Source organism: Pseudophryne corroboree, chromosome 1 (genome assembly GCF_028390025.1).
Source record: "Pseudophryne corroboree isolate aPseCor3 chromosome 1, aPseCor3.hap2, whole genome shotgun sequence".
NCBI lineage: Eukaryota > Metazoa > Chordata > Amphibia > Anura > Myobatrachidae > Pseudophryne > Pseudophryne corroboree.
In genome coordinates this window covers 1,000,287,112-1,000,301,295 of record NC_086444.1, presented here as the reverse complement: position 1 = coordinate 1,000,301,295, position 14,184 = coordinate 1,000,287,112, and the positions used below count along the sequence as shown (strand labels likewise).

The following is a 14,184-nucleotide window of genomic DNA, read 5'->3' as shown; positions in this document are numbered from 1 at the left end:
GCTGTTATTCACCGCTCCTGTGTCTGTCCCTGGGCACAGTTACTAGCTCCTCCCCTCCCCCGGACCCATATAGCAGTCTCTACTCCCCTTACCACCCCCTCCCCTAAACCCATAGAGCAGTCTCTACCCCCCTCCCCTGGACCCATATAACAGCTTTTAAAGTTATGCACAGATCCCTTTACCTTTTTTTCAGTGGCAGATCTGCTGCCCGCTGCCAGATCCCCACTGCCCGCTGCCAGATCCCCGCTGCCTGCTGCCAGATCCCCCCTGCCAGATCCTCGTTTCCTGCTGCCAGATGATCCGCGCTGCCCGCTGTGCTGCACGGAGTCACTGCTGCTGCCCGCTGTCCACTCCTGCTGTGGCTCCGCCCCCGTGCCGCCCCGCGCACGACGTCACAGAGGAAATCCCGGTCAGGTGACCCTGTGACGTGACCGGCATTTCCTCAGCGGTGCCGCTTCTGGGAGCTGTGTAGCGCAATGACAAGCGGCTCAGCCAATCGGGCCGCTTGTCATTGCTCACTGGTGGGGGACTTCGGGCCAGGCAAGATCGGTCCACGGGCCGCATCCGGCCCGCGGGCCGCATGTTGCCCACCCCTAGGTTAGAGTGACGGTTACTCCAAGCGTCCAGTCAGACAGTGCTCACCAGAGTCCAGCCATTCAAGTCCACATGGGGTCCTCCACCATTCTAGAAGTAAAAGAGACATTCTACACTATGAAAGATTCTTTTTTTTTTGAAGGAACATAACAACAATTGGAGCGCTGAAACTAGGATTCTCTTTATAATATGCTAATGCTGCAGGAGGCATATGGTGTAAATAGACACCTCCTGCTGGCTACTGTGATGGGCTCCAGCATGCGAAGATGCAGCATACGATCACTCTGCGGGACCATTGAGCATCTGCGTAAGCCTCAGGTTACTCAGGATGGACATCTCAGATCCCCGGCCAAGGCCAATAAATCTGCGTCATAAGACGCAGACACTGGTCTCGGCACTCACACAAAACAAAGGTGATGCACCTTCGTTATGTGGAACGGACCCAACCGCCACTCCCTCCCTGCCCTCAAACGACTTCAGCCTGTCAATCAGGCTGGAACTTAGGGAGCACTGCGTGTGAGGATGCAGAACCCATTCTGCACAGGCAGTCTCCTACCATCTGGTTTGTACACAAACCATCAGGTTTGCTTACAAGTCTGAAACAGGCCACACATTGCTCACTCTGGTCCCTGACCTCAGCTTCTGTTATAGACTTCATTTGTCTGCTACCTGCCCATCTGCCATTCCAAGCACAAATGGAAAAAGGTTATTGAAAATCACAAATCATACATGATTAGATTTCAATTAGTTTTCCTGTCATTCAAAGGTCTGTCAATTCCATAAATAAGAAATGGAGAAAGTATGGCACAACTGTGACTCTGTGTAGTAGAAGCTGTCCTCCGATGGACCACTTCTGACTGGCAGACAATCTATTGAGTAGGCAGGCTTATGGGACATTAACTAATTATGCATCATAAGCTCCACATAAGCAGTTCATGTCACTTCTAGCAGATCAAGCAACAAAGAAGAGTAGCTAAGTACTTTATAACCCACTTTATATAGCAAATATTAGGGCTCCAAACAATGGAAAAAATATATACAGTGGGGCAAAAAAGTATTTGGACAGCCACCGATTGTGCAAGTTGACCCACTTAAAAAGATGACAGAGGTCTGTAATTTCCATCATAGGTACACTTGAACTGTGAGAAACAGAATCTGGGGGGGAAAAAACAGGAAATCACATTGTATGATTTTTAAACAATTTACTTGTATATTCTTGTGGAAAATAAATATTTGGACGCCTACCAAGCAGCAAGATTTCTGGCTCTCACAGACCTGTTACTTCTTCTTTAAGAAGCTCTTCTATCCTCCACTTGTTACCTGTATTAATGGCACCTGTTTGAACTGGTTATCTGTATAAAAGACACCTGTCCACACCCTCAAACAGTCAGACTGCTACCTCTCCACCATGGCCAAGACCAGAGAGCTGTCTAAGGACACCAGGGACAAAATTGTAGCGCTGCACAAGACTGAGATGAGCTACTTGACAATAGACAAGCAGCTTGGTGAGAAGAGATCAACTGTTGGCGCAATTATTAAAAAATGGAAGAACTACAAGATCACTGACAATCTTCCTCGACCTGGGGCTCCATGCAAGATCTCACCTCGTGGGGTATCAATGATCTTGAGAACGGTGAGGAATCAGCCCAGAACTACACAGGGGGACCTGGTCAATGACCTCAAGAGAGCTGGGACCACAGTCACAAAGGTTACCACTAGTAACACACTACGTCGTCATGGATTGAAATCCTGCAGCAACCGAAAGGTCGCCCTGCTTAAGCCAGCACATGTCCAGGCCCGTCTAAAGTTTGCCAGTGACCATATGGATGATCCAGAGGAGGATTGGGAGAATGTAATGTGGTCAGATGTGAGCAAAATCAAACTTTTTGGTATAAACTCCACTCGCCGTGTTTGGAGGGAGAATGGCATCCCAAGAACACCATACCTACTGTGAAGCATGGGGGTGGAAACTAGAGATGAGCGCCGGAAATTTTTCGGGTTTTGTGTTTTGGTTTTGGGTTCGGTTCCGCGGCCGTGTTTTGGGTTCGACCGCGTTTTGGCAAAACCTCACCGAATTTTTTTTGTCGGATTCGGGTGTGTTTTGGATTCGGGTGTTTTTTTCAAAAAACCCTAAAAAACAGCTTAAATCATAGAATTTGGGGGTAATTTTGATCCCAAAGTATTATTAACCTCAAAAAACATAATTTACACTCATTTTCAGCCTATTCTGAACACATCACACCTCACAATATTATTTTTAGTCCTAAAATTTGCACCGAGGTCGCTGTGTGAGTAAGATAAGCGACCCTAGTGGCCGACACAAACACCGGGCCCATCTAGGAGTGGCACTGCAGTGTCACGCAGGATGTCCCTTCCAAAAAACCCTCCCCAAACAGCACATGACGCAAAGAAAAAAAGAGGCGCAATGAGGTAGCTGTGTGAGTAAGATTAGCGACCCTAGTGGCCGACACAAACACCGGGCCCATCTAGGAGTGGCACTGCAGTGTCACGCAGGATGTCCCTTCCAAAAAACCCTCCCCAAACAGCACATGACGCAAAGAAAAAAAGAGGCGCAATGAGGTAGCTGACTGTGTGAGAAAGATAAGCGACCCTAGTGGCCGACACAAACACCGGGCCCATCTAGGAGTGGCACTGCAGTGTCACGCAGGATGTCCCTTCCAAAAAACCCTCCCCAAACAGCACATGACGCAAAGAAAAAAAGAGGCGCAATGAGGTAGCTGTGTGAGTAAGATTAGCGACCCTAGTGGCCGACACAAACACCGGGCCCATCTAGGAGTGGCACTGCAGTGTCACGCAAGATGGCCCTTCCAAAAAACCCTCCCCAAACAGCACATGACGCAAAGAAAAAAAGAGGCGCAATGAGGTAGCTGTGTGAGTAAGATTAGCGACCCTAGTGGCCGACACAAACACCGGGCCCATCTAGGAGTGGCACTGCAGTGTCACGCAGGATGGCCCTTCCAAAAAACCCTCCCCAAACAGCACATGACGCAAAGAAAAAAAGAGGCGCAATGAGGTAGCTGACTGTGTGAGTAAGATTAGCGACCCTAGTGGCCGACACAAACACCGGGCACATCTAGGAGTGGCACTGCAGTGTCACGCAGGATGTCCCTTCCAAAAAACCCTCCCCAAACAGCACATGACGCAAAGAAAAAAAGAGGCGCAATGAGGTAGCTGTGTGAGTAAGATTAGCGACCCTAGTGGCCGACACAAACACCGGGCCCATCTAGGAGTGGCACTGCAGTGTCACGCAGGATGTCCCTTCCAAAAAACCCTCCCCAATCAGCACATGATGCAAAGAAAAAGAAAAGAAAAAAGAGGTGCAAGATGGAATTATCCTTGGGCCCTCCCACCCACCCTTATGTTGTATAAACAAAACAGGACATGCACACTTTAACCAACCCATCATTTCAGTGACAGGGTCTGCCACACGACTGTGACTGATATGACGGGTTGGTTTGGACCCCCCCCAAAAAAGAAGCAATTAATCTCTCCTTGCACAAACTGGCTCTACAGAGGCAAGATGTCCACCTCATCTTCACCCTCCGATATATCACCGTGTACATCCCCCTCCTCACAGATTATCAATTCGTCCCCACTGGAATCCACCATCTCAGCTCCCTGTGTACTTTGTGGAGGCAATTGCTGCTGGTCAATGTCTCCGCGGAGGAATTGATTATAATTCATTTTAATGATCATCATCTTCTCCACATTTTCTGGATGTAACCTCGTACGCCGATTGCTGACAAGGTGAGCGGCGGCACTAAACACTCTTTCGGAGTACACACTTGTGGGAGGGCAACTTAGGTAGAATAAAGCCAGTTTGTGCAAGGGCCTCCAAATTGCCTCTTTTTCCTGCCAGTATAAGTACGGACTGTGTGACGTGCCTACTTGGATGCGGTCACTCATATAATCCTCCACCATTCTATCAATGTTGAGAGAATCATATGCAGTGACAGTAGACGACATGTCCGTAATCGTTGTCAGGTCCTTCAGTCCGGACCAGATGTCAGCATCAGCAGTCGCTCCAGACTGCCCTGCATCACCGCCAGCGGGTGGGCTCGGAATTCTGAGCCTTTTCCTCGCACCCCCAGTTGCGGGAGAATGTGAAGGAGGAGATGTTGACAGGTCGCGTTCCGCTTGACTTGACAATTTTGTCACCAGCAGGTCTTTCAACCCCAGCAGACCTGTGTCTGCCGGAAAGAGAGATCCAAGGTAGGCTTTAAATCTAGGATCGAGCACGGTGGCCAAAATGTAGTGCTCTGATTTCAACAGATTGACCACCCGTGAATCCTTGTTAAGCGAATTAAGGGCTGCATCCACAAGTCCCACATGCCTAGCGGAATCGCTCCGTGTTAGCTCCTTCTTCAATGCCTCCAGCTTCTTCTGCAAAAGCCTGATGAGGGGAATGACCTGACTCAGGCTGGCAGTGTCTGAACTGACTTCACGTGTGGCAAGTTCAAAGGGCATCAGAACCTTGCACAACGTTGAAATCATTCTCCACTGCACTTGAGACAGGTGCATTCCACCTACTATATCGTGCTCAATTGTATAGGCTTGAATGGCCTTTTGCTGCTCCTCCAACCTCTGAAGCATATAGAGGGTTGAATTCCACCTCGTTACCACTTCTTGCTTCAGATGATGGCAGGGCAGGTTCAGTAGTTTTTGGTGGTGCTCCAGTTTTCTGTACGTGGTGCCTGTACGCCGAAAGTGTCCCGCAATTCTTCTGGCCACCGACAGCATCTCTTGCACGCCCCTGTCGTTTTTTAAAAAATTCTGCACCACCAAATTCAAGGTATGTGCAAAACATGGGACGTGCTGGAATTGGCCCAGATTTAATGCACACACAATATTGCTGGCGTTGTCCGATGCCACAAATCCACAGGAGAGTCCAATTGGGGTAAGCCATTCCGCGATGATCTTCCTCAGTTGCCGTAAGAGGTTTTCAGCTGTGTGCGTATTCTGGAAAGCGGTGATACAAAGCGTAGCCTGCCTAGGAAAGAGTTGGCGTTTGCGAGATGCTGCTACTGGTGCCGCCGCTGCTGTTCTTGCGGCGGGAGTCCATACATCTACCCAGTGGGCTGTCACAGTCATATAGTCCTGACCCTGCCCTGCTCCACTTGTCCACATGTCCGTGGTTAAGTGGACATTGGGTACAGCTGCATTTTTTAGGACACTGGTGACTCTTTTTCTGAGGTCTGTGTACATTTTCGGTATCGCCTGCCTAGAGAAATGGAACCTAGATGGTATTTGGTACCGGGGACACAGTACCTCCAACAAGTCTCTAGTTGGCTCTGCAGTAATGATGGATACCGGAACCACGTTTCTCACCACCCAGGATGCCAAGGCCTCAGTTATCCGCTTTGCAGTAGGATGACTGCTGTGATATTTCATCTTCCTCGCAAAGGACTGTTGAACAGTCAATTGCTTACTGGAAGTAGTACAAGTGGGCTTACGACTTCCCCTCTGGGATGACCATCGACTCCCAGCGGCAACAACAGCAGCGCCAGCAGCAGTAGGCGTTACACGCAAGGATGCATCGGAGGAATCCCAGGCAGGAGAGGACTCGTCAGACTTGCCAGTGACATGGCCTGCAGGACTATTGGCATTCCTGGGGAAGGAGGAAATTGACACTGAGGGAGTTGGTGGGGTGGTTTGCGTGAGCTTGGTTACAAGAGGAAGGGATTTACTGGTCAGTGGACTGCTTCCGCTGTCACCCAAAGTTTTTGAACTTGTCACTGACTTATTATGAATGCGCTGCAGGTGACGTATAAGGGAGGATGTTCCGAGGTGGTTAACGTCCTTACCCCTACTTATTACAGCTTGACAAAGGGAACACACGGCTTGACACCTGTTGTCCGCATTTCTGGTGAAATACCTCCACACCGAAGAGCTGATTTTTTTGGTATTTTCACCTGGCATGTCAACGGCCATATTCCTCCCACGGACAACAGGTGTCTCCCCGGGTGCCTGACTTAAACAAACCACCTCACCATCAGAATCCTCCTGGTCAATTTCCTCCCCAGCGCCAGCAACACCCATATCCTCCTCATCCTGGTGTACTTCAACACTGACATCTTCAATCTGACTATCAGGAACTGGACTGCGGGTGCTCCTTCCAGCACTTGCAGGGGGCATGCAAATAGTGGAAGGCGCATGCTCTTCACGTCCAGTGTTGGGAAGGTCAGGCATCGCAAACGACACAATTGGACTCTCCTTGTGGATTTGGGATTTCAAAGAACGCACAGTTCTTTGCGGTGCTTTTGCCAGCTTGAGTCTTTTCAGTTTTCTAGCGAGAGGCTGAGTGCTTCCATCCTCATGTGAAGCTGAACCACTAGCCATGAACATAGGCCAGGGCCTCAGCCGTTCCTTGCCACTCCGTGTGGTAAATGGCATATTGGCAAGTTTACGCTTCTCCTCCGACAATTTTATTTTAGGTTTTGGAGTCCTTTTTTTTCTGATATTTGGTGTTTTGGATTTGACATGCTCTGTACTATGACATTGGGCATCGGCCTTGGCAGACGACGTTGCTGGCATTTCATCGTCTCGGCCATGACTAGTGGCAGCAGCTTCAGCACGAGGTGGAAGTGGATCTTGATCTTTCCCTAATTTTGGAACCTCAACTTTTTTGTTCTCCATATTTTATAGGCAGAACTAAAAGGCACCTCAGGTAAACAATGGAGATGGATGGATTGGATACTAGTATACAATTATGGACGGACTGCCACGGTTAGGTGGTATAAAAAAACCACGGTTAGGTGGTATATATTATAATAATAATACAATTATGGATGGACGGACTGCCTGCCGACACAGAGGTAGCCACAGCCGTGAACTACCGCACTGTACACTGGTTGATAAAGAGATAGTAGTATACTCGTAACAACTAGTATGACACTATGACGACGGTATAAAGAAAGAAAAAAAAACCACGGTTAGGTGGTATATATTATAATAATAATACAATTATGGATGGACGGACTGCCTGCCGACTGCCGACACAGAGGTAGCCACAGCCGTGAACTACCGCACTGTACACTGGTTGATAAAGAGATAGTAGTATACTCGTAACAACTAGTATGACACTATGACGACGGTATAAAGAATGAAAAAAAAACCACGGTTAGGTGGTATATATTATAATAATAATACAATTATGGATGGACGGACTGCCTGCCGACTGCCGACACAGAGGTAGCCACAGCCGTGAACTACCGCACTGTACACTGGTTGATAAAGAGATAGTAGTATACTCGTAACAACTAGTATGACACTATGACGACGGTATAAAGAAAGAAAAAAAAATACCACAGTTAGGTGGTATATATTATAATAATAATACAATTATGGATGGACGGACTGCCTGCCGAGTGCCGACACAGAGGTAGCCACAGCCGTGAACTACCGCACTGTACACTGGTTGATAAAGAGATAGTAGTATACTCGTAACAACTAGTATGACACTATGACGACGGTATAAAGAATGAAAAAAAAACCACGGTTAGGTGGTATATATTATAATAATAATACAATTATGGATGGACGGACTGCCTGCCGACTGCCGACACAGAGGTAGCCACAGCCGTGAACTACCGCACTGTACACTGGTTGATAAAGAGATAGTAGTATACTCGTAACAACTAGTATGACACTATGACGACGGTATAAAGAATGAAAAAAAAACCACGGTTAGGTGGTATATATTATAATAATAATACAATTATGGATGGACGGACTGCCTGCCGACTGCCGACACAGAGGTAGCCACAGCCGTGAACTACCGCACTGTACACTGGTTGATAAAGAGATAGTAGTATACTCGTAACAACTAGTATGACACTATGACGACGGTATAAAGAATGAAAAAAAAACCACGGTTAGGTGGTATATATTATAATAATAATACAATTATGGATGGACGGACTGCCTGCCGACTGCCGACACAGAGGTAGCCACAGCCGTGAACTACCGCACTGTACACTGGTTGATAAAGAGATAGTAGTATACTCGTAACAACTAGTATGACACTATGACGACGGTATAAAGAATGAAAAAAAAACCACGGTTAGGTGGTATATATTATAATAATAATACAATTATGGATGGACGGACTGCCTGCCGACTGCCGACACAGAGGTAGCCACAGCCGTGAACTACCGCACTGTACACTGGTTGATAAAGAGATAGTAGTATACTCGTAACAACTAGTATGACACTATGACGACGGTATAAAGAAAGAAAAAAAAATACCACGGTTAGGTGGTATATATTGTAATACAATTATGGATGGACGGACTGCCTGCCGAGTTCCGACTGCCGACACAGAGGTAGCCACAGCCGTGAACTACCGCACTGTACTGTGTCTGCTGCTAATATAGACTGGTTGATAAAGAGATAGTATACAATACATACAACAATATACTACTATACTGGTGGTCAGGCACTGGTCACCACTAGTCACACTGGCAGTGGCACTCCTGCAGCAAAAGTGTGCACTGTTTAATTTTAAATTAATATAATATTATGTACTCCTGGGGGCTCCTGCTATAACAACCTGCAGTGCTCCCCAGTCTCCCCCACAATTATTATAAGCTTTGCCTTTTATACATTGATGTGCAGCACACTGGGCTGAGCTGAGTGCACACAGACTGAGTCACACTGTGTGACTGGCTGCTGCTGTGTATCGTTTTTTTTCAGGCAGAGAACGGATATAGCAGAGAACGGATATATTATATTAAAATAAATAAAAGTTAACTAACAACAACTGCACTGGTCACTGTGGTAAACTCTGTCTGACTCTGCACAATCTCTCTCTCTCTTCTAATCTAATTTCTAATGGAGAGGACGCCAGCCACGTCCTCTCCCTATCAATCTCAATGCACGTGTGAAAATGGCGGCGACGCGCGGCTCCTTATATAGAATCCGAGTCTCGCGAGAATCCGACAGCGTCATGATGACGTTCGGGCGCGCTCGGGTTAACCGAGCAAGGCGGGAGGATCCGAGTCTGCTCGGACCCGTGAAAAAAACATGAAGTTCGTGCGGGTTCGGTTTCAGAGAAACCGAACCCGCTCATCTCTAGTGGAAACATCATGCTTTGGGGATGCTTTTCTGCAAAGGGGACAGGACGACTGATTCGTATTAAGGAGAGAATGAAGGTAGCCATGTATCGTGAGATTTTGGGCAAAAACCTCCTTCTCTCAGTAAGAGCATTGAAGATGGAACGTGGCTGGTTCTTCCAGCATGACAATGACCCCAAACACACCACCCGGGCAACTAAGGAGTGGCTCCATAAGAAGCATTTCAAGGTCCTGGAGTGGCCTAGCCAGTCTCTAGACCTCAACCCAATAGAAAATCTGTGTAGGAAGTTGAAAGTCCGTGTTGCCCAGCTACAGCCCCAAAACATGACAGATCTAGAGAAGAAGATCTGCATGGAAGAGTGAGCCAAAATACCTGCTACAGTGTGTGCAAACCTGGTCAAGAACTACAGGAAACGTTTGACCTTTGTAATTGCCAACCGAGGTTATATTACAAAGTATTGAGCTAAACTTTTTAATTGTTCAAATATTTATTTTCCGCAAGAATATACAAATAAATTGTTTAAAAATCATACAATGTGATTTCCTAGGTTTTTTTTTCAGATTCTGTCTCTCACAGTTGAAGTGTTCCTATGATGGAAATTACAGACCTCTCTCATCTTTTTAAGTGGGTCAACTTGCACAAACGGTGGCTGTACAAATACTGTTTTGCCCCACTGTATATTACTTTAACAATAAATTACTATTAACCCTAATCTAAAAGTGACCACTATTATTAATTTAAACTATACAGCAGCATTATTGTTACACAACATATTTGCTCACCATTATTTTAACAATACACAAGGATACTATTTTAGATATGCAACATACAGGAACTAAAGTAAAACAATACAGGGACACTAGTCTTAATTTTAACACATCTAGGGCACCCATCTTTATAGTTTTTTCCTGGTAGACATCAACTAGAGATACCAGGAGGGGCCAATCTACTTTGCATTTGGTATATTTAGGTGTGAGCCCCCTAGATGACACATTCCCCCTATTTTTTTTTACCCATGGTGACAAACAAGATCAAGCTCAAAATACCAGCGACTTGAGCTGTATCACCTCTCAGGATGACCTCTATTTTTCTACTACTTTCCCAGCGGTTTGTTATCAGGTAACATTTTTATACAACAGCAGTATACAATAGCATAATAAAAAATCTTCAATTACAAGTGATCTGCCATGCACTAAGATCCACCATTGTGTATTTTTAATACACTTACCTATTAATAAAAAAGGAGAGTTATGGTAAAACTGACCTTTGTTAACTCTTTCTTCAAGGTCCATGGGATTCACAGGGTTAATGCTTAACCTTGGGTATGATGCTGGTGGAGACCAGGAATGGCACCGAACAATAAGCTTGTGCGCCTCCCAGGATGCATTGGGCTCCTCTCCCTTCATTTCCCGCCCCCATGCTCAGGCACATCAGTTTTAGTAACAAGCCAAAGCAGGAGCTGGACAGAAGAGAGAGAAGGAAGGACGGTGCACACAGGAAACAGACTCTCAAAAAAAGGAAAAGGGAACTAGTGACTGAAAAAGGTAACCCATTAAAGTTAGGTGTGTCAGGGTGGGCAACCTGTGGATCCCATGGACCTTAAAGTGTCATGACTAAGGTTTTGTGAACCCGGTGCTAGCGAAGTCTGCGCGGGCGACTGGAGGACTACACGAATACCACCACTGACCTGGTTTGGAAGTGTTGTGGACTCTGGGTCTCTTCCGGTGACTGGGAAGAGGAACCACGGCAGAGATGGCCGAATCCAGGTTCTCCTCATGCAGGATGAGGTCGGCAGACAGGAAGCACGTGTGGGCGCTGAAGGTCTCCTGAAAGACAGAACTGGAAAGGCGCTGATGAATCAGTGAAGAATAACAGGTACAACTGTGCTAAAGGGCACGGGGTGCTTGGGGACACTGAGATGCTTGGAGACACTGAGGTGCTTGGAGACACTGAGGTGCTTGGAGACACTGAGATGCTTGGAGACACTGAGGTGCTTGGAGACACTGAGGTGCTTGGAGACACTGAGGTGATTGGAGGCACTGAGGTGCGTAGAGGCACTGAGGTGCGTAGAGGCACTGAGGTGCATAGAGGCACTGAGGTGCGTGGAGGCACTGAGGTGCGTGGAGGCACTGAGGTGCGTAGAGACACTGAGGTGCGTAGAGACACTGAGGTGCGTGGAGACACTGAGGTGCGTGGAGACACTGAGGTGCGTGGAGGCACTGAGGTGATTGGAGACACTGGGGTGCGTAGAGACACTGGGGTGCGTAGAGACACTGGGGTGCGTAGAGACACTGGGGTGCTGAGGCACGGAGGTGCTGGAAGCACGGAGATGCTGAGGCACGGAGGTGCTGGAAGCACGGAGGTACTGAGGCACGGAGGTGCTGAAAGCACGGAGATGCTGAGGCACGGAGGTGCTGGAAGCACGGAGATGCAGAGGCACGGAGGTGCTGAAAGCACGGAGGTACTGAGGCACGGAGGTGCTGAGGCACGGAGGTGCTGGAAGCACGGAGGTGCTGAGGCACGGAGGTGCAGAGGCACGGAGGTGCTGAGGCACGGAGGTGCTGGAAGCACGGAGGTGCTGAGGCACGGAGGTGCAGAGGCACGGAGGTGCAGAGGCACGGAGGCACGGAGGTGCTGGAAGCATGGAGGTACTGACGCACGGAGGTGCTGAAGCACGGAGGTGCTGGAAGCACGGAGGTGCTGAGGCACGGAGGTGCAGAGGCACGGAGGTGCTGAGGCACGGAGGCACGGAGGTGCTGAGGCACGGAGGTGCAGAGGCACGGAGGAGCTGGAAGCACGGAGGTGCTGAGGCACGGAGGTGCAGAGGCACGGAGGTGCTGGAAGCACGGAGGTACTGGGATACGGGAGCTCTGGAGACAACCTTAGGGAGCTCAGCTAGAATGCTCACACATAGCTGTGTGTGACACAAGGAACTGGCCCCGTTTCTAATTCAGCCTCCTGATTTATACTTCCTGGTCCTTGGTGATTGGTGAGCAGGATTAGGTGATGCAGAGAGTCTCAGGCTGGCAGAGGATTGAACAACTCTGGGTCAGGTGAACAGTCACTGTCATGTGACTACTCTAGCCAAGGCTGTGATGTAGAATGAGGCCTAGCAGGCCGAGAGAACACTGAAGCCTGGACTTCTGCAAAACACAGGATGCTGGCTTTTAGACCTAAAGTTCAGATTACTGAATTCAGCCTCACACAGGAGATCACCACAGGTGAAGCTAATTAACTATTACCTCTCAGGCAGAGAACTCAGGAAAACTCAGTGCTGACAAGCTGTTTAACTCCGTGAGTGAAAAGACACAGGATCCAGGACAGATGGCAGGGGTAAGTCACCAAATATAAAACCTACAGTCAGGATTGTGACAGTATCCCCCTCTTCAAGGGTGGACTCCGGACACCCATCTTGAATCTTAGAGGAACTTGAGAAATTCATACAGAAGAATTTAGGACCTTCGTTGATGCAGATTCCAAAGGTTTAGGACTAAATTCTTTAACTACAGCGTTACTAAAAGTCTGTAAGTCATGGAACACAGGATCATTACTCTCAAAGAGCATGTTGGCCCACTCCAAAGCTCTTCCTCTGAATGCCAGGAACAGATATCGAGTAATGTTGGAAGGAGTTACTGCACCTGAAGGATCAGACTCCATCCGAGAGAGAAATTGTTCAACCAGAGCGGCATATTGCAATAAATCTCCATCAAAGTAAATAGGTGGAAAACCATCAGACGAAAGCTTAGAGGATGAAACTGAAGAAAGCTTTGGCTGGACGAGTAGGACTGGATTGGATCCGAGGATACTTGAATTGGCTGGAGCCAAAGGAGACTGACCAGGCTGGTCCTGGAGTATTGCTGGACCGGCTGGAACCGGGACGGACTGACCAGGCGGAGCCTGGAGTATTGCTGGACCGGCTGGAACCGTGACGGACTGACCAGGCAGGGCCTGGAGTATTGCTGGACAGGCTGGAACCGGGACGGACTGACCAGGCTGGGCCTGGAGTATTGCTGGACCGGCTGGAACCGGGACGGACTGACCAGGCTGGGCCTGGAGTATGGCTGGACCGGCTGGAACCGGGATGGACTGAGCCCTTTCTTCACGGGGCTGAACTAAGGCAGGAGCCCCCACTTCACGGGGCTGGGCTGAGGCAAGAGCCCCCTCTTCACGGGGCTGGGCAGCCCTCTGTAGAATCTCTGGCTGGGCAGCACTCTGTAGAATCTCTGGCTGGGCAGCACTCTGTAGAATCTCTGGCTGGGCAGCACTCTGTAGAATCTCTGGCTGGGCAGCACTCTGTAGAATCTCTGGCTGGGCAGCACTCTGTAGACTCTCTGGCTGGGCAGCACTCTGTAGACTCTCTGGCTGGGCAGCACTCTGTAGACTCTCTGGCTGGGCAGCACTCTGTAGACTCTCTGGCTGGGCTGAAGACTCTCTGGCTGGGCAGCACTCTGAAGACTCTCTGGCTGGGCAGCACTCTGAAGACTCTCTGGCTGG

At 48.5% G+C, this 14,184-nt stretch overlaps 1 long non-coding RNA gene across 1 annotated transcript in view; it reads right to left on the bottom strand.

Annotated features, from left to right (window-relative positions):
* The window catches only part of LOC134921980 (uncharacterized), a 28,400-nt gene that overhangs the window by 10,926 nt on the left and 3,290 nt on the right, over positions 1-14,184 (bottom strand). The gene's annotated exons all lie outside the window — the stretch shown is intronic.